Source organism: Spermophilus citellus (assembly GCF_964194105.1).
Source record: "Spermophilus citellus genome assembly, chromosome: 3".
In the NCBI taxonomy this organism is placed as follows: Eukaryota; Metazoa; Chordata; class Mammalia; order Rodentia; family Sciuridae; genus Spermophilus; species Spermophilus citellus.
In genome coordinates this window covers 219,883,855-219,887,178 of record NC_138184.1, presented here as the reverse complement: position 1 = coordinate 219,887,178, position 3,324 = coordinate 219,883,855, and the positions used below count along the sequence as shown (strand labels likewise).

The following is a 3,324-nucleotide window of genomic DNA, read 5'->3' as shown; positions in this document are numbered from 1 at the left end:
GCTATGGAAAAGGAAAGGGAAACTGGATGAAGAAAAATTTCCAACAGCAGCAATTCAAGTTGTCTAGAAGAGAGCAGTAAAAATCAGAGCTACTCTCCAGTTTGAAGCCTAGATGGCTGGGAGATTGGAGGGCCATGAACATGATATTGGTTTTGAAGAATTACATCTATGGTTTAGACATGTTGAGCGTGTGGTGGTGGTTTAGAAATGTGAGCTGGGACTCAGAGACAGACAAAAACACAGATTTGAGGTTCACTTACATTTTCAAGATTGCTTTGGCTAAAGGAGAAAAGAATGAGATGAGAACTGTGGAAGCTTTTATTTTAAACAATGACAGAAAGATAGCTAAAGTCGCCAGACAAGGGAAAGTCAGAAGTGGAGGAAAACTTACATAGAGAGGACAGGAACCTTGCAGTGAAGGGTGAAAGCAGCTTTAAAAATGGGTTATTTGTAGTCTGAAATGTCTCAGAGAAGAAAAATAGGATGAGGATTGAGCACAAAGATGAGAAGAAGTAGTGGGTAGGGTACACAGCACAGTTTCCAGCACAGGAAATAACAGGTGATACTTAGCACCTGTTATTGGATCAAAGCACCTAGATTTGAAAGTTAGAAAATGTTTACCACTTTATCTCCAGACCCATCCAACATCTTGCAGAGATGGAGCTTAATAAATAGTAGAATGAATAAGTTGAAGACAGAAGAAGCAGGTGGCTGACTGCTAAACCTGGTCTATTCCTTGCCCCAGGGAAACTTCTGCCTGTGGTAATGTTCCTTCTTGGCACTGAAATCACCATGTCCATAGGCTGGTAAGCCTGGAGAACCAGGGCATCCATCGAGGGACCTGGCTGAGGAGGAAGTTGGTGGCGATTCTCCACTAAGGTTTCCTGACCTCTCAGGTATCACAGAGAATTGGCATCAAGTGCCATGAATAACTGCAGTGTCCTCAGAGAATTTGTGCTCCTGGAATTTCCTCATCTCCGTGAGTTCCAGATCCTCCTGTCTGCTTTTATCCTGTTGATATACGGGCTGACAGTTCTGGGGTACCTGGCCATTATTGTCCTCTCTTGCCTGGACTCCTTCCTCCACTCATCCATGCATTTCTTCCTCTGAATCTTCTCTCTCACAGAGATATTGATCACTTTTTCTGTGATTTCTAGGATGCTGGCAGACCTATCAACTCCCAAGACCGTGTCTCTGGCTGGTCTTATTCAGTCTTTCTTTTACTTCCCTCTGGGTGCCATCAACTTCCTGATCCTCTCAGTCATGGCCTTTGATGGCTATGTGGCCATCTGCTGCCCTCTGCACTACTCAACTGTCAGGAGTAGTCCAGTTTGTGTGAAGCTGGTCATGGCCTGCTGGGTGGTTGGGTTCTCCCCCGTCACTCCCCCACCCTGAAAACACAGAAAGCACAGCTCTGCTTCTATGGCCCTAAGGTCATCAACCACTACTTCTGTGACGCTGCTCCGCTCCTCAAGCTTTCCTGAGCTCATGGACTTCTTCCTGTCCTGGCTCTTTGTGCTGACCACCATCTGCTTACTGTGGTCTCCTGCATCCTCAGAGTGGCTGCAGTGCTGCACTCCTCTCCTCCTCTGGGCACCAGAAGGCCTTCTCTACCTGTGGATCTCATGGCATGGAGGTGGTTTTGGGCTATGGCAGCACCATCGTTGTCTATATGAGGCCAGGCAAGGGCCACTCCACACACCTCAACAAGGTGGTGAACCTGAGAGTTGTGGTGGTAATCCCTTTCCTCAATCCCTTCATCTTCACTTTCTGGATTGAAAAGGTCAAGGAGGTCATGGACAATGTAACAAAAAGGAACCTCCAAAGAGGCCCAGCTGTCCACTGATGAAGGGGCTGCTGAGTACCTGTGCGGTCATGAGGAGTAAAAACCTCGGTACCCTGCAGAGTGGGCACTAGGTACCCAGGCTGGGGCTCCTCCATCTTCTCTTTCTTAGTCCCTCTCACTCCCATGTCAGCACATATGCCTCCGCTTTTACACTACAAAGAGCTACTGAACACACAACATGGAGTAAAAGTGATGGAATGATACCAGTTAAGTGAGACACTTAACTCCAAATAAAATTCTTAGAACAGGATCTCATAAATCCTCAGAACTCAGTGGATGTTGCTATTGTTATTAAAATCTGCTATGAACGTCTCCCCACGGGGAGGATTGTAACTCGGTGGTAGAGCACTTGCCTAGCAGGAGTGAGGCACTGGGTTTGAACTTTAGCACCACATAAAAATAAATAAATAAAATAAAAGTATTATGTGCATCTATCACTAAAAAATAAATAAATATTTTTTAAAAAAATCTTAGCTCAGTTTTGACTTTGTGGTTGTGTTTATATCCCCTTATGTTTCTTTGTGTGCAACTTTTACTTTTGGTGTGTTCCCTTCTCAGGGTGTAGGGTGGGGTTCGAAAAAGGGCAGCTTTCTGGGAAGAACAGAGAGCCTGGAACCCCACACAGCAGGTATTGCACACTCCCATTGCTCCCTCCCAAGCTGCCCTCCTCTCCCTGGGGCCCCAGTGACTCTTGCCTCTCAGCAGAAGTAGCGTTGCAGAAGCCAGCCTCTCAGGCCTCTTACAGAAAACCATAAGGGCCGTGTCCTTTCCATACACTCAACAGGGAAAGGAAAGCTGCGTCGCTGCTCCCAGACTTGCTGTCTTCTTTATCATGCAGGGTTGTGTGATTCAGCTTTCTGTTGTAGTGACCAAAATGCCTCACAAGAACAACTTAGAGAAGGAAGAGCTTATTTGGGCTCATAGTTTCAGACACTCAGTCCGTGGTCAGCCAACTCCATTGCTCTGGGCATGAAGTGGGGCAGAACATCATGGTGGAAGGGCATAGCAGTAGAAGTAACTCAGCTCATGGTGGCCAGGAAGCAGAGAGACAGAGGGAAGGAGGAGCCAGGGGGACAAGATATAATTCCTAAGGATAAGTCCCTAGTGACCTACTTCCTCCAGCCACAGCCGACCAACCTATGGTCACTACCCAGGATAGCAGTCCTCTCAAATTATTAATCCGTCAAATGGACCAGTCCACTGATGAGGCTCTAGCTCTCATGATCTAATCATAAACTCTGGGGGATATCTCATATCCAAATTGTAACAAGGGTGCTACTTCTTTTCTCCCACAGAAACGTAAGCCCATGGCCCAGAGGAGGGAAGAGATGCCTAAGCCCTCCGGGGTTGGGTTGTGTGGAATCAGCCTAGTCATATTTCCAGGACCTCTACTTGGTAAATAAAATGGCAGAAGCCAGATGAGAAGGAGGCAATAGAGTGGGCTGGTACTAGGAGAGCACAGCTCCCAGAAGGCATTC

The 3,324-nt window shown here is 46.8% G+C and overlaps 1 pseudogene across 1 annotated transcript; it reads left to right on the top strand.

The window, feature by feature from the left end:
- Window positions 1–924: 924 nt before the first annotated feature.
- Window positions 925–1,846, top strand: LOC308643507 (olfactory receptor 6V1-like; annotated as a pseudogene). The gene has a single exon. The product of its transcript is annotated as an olfactory receptor 6V1-like (transcript).
- Window positions 1,847–3,324: the final 1,478 nt, after the last annotated feature.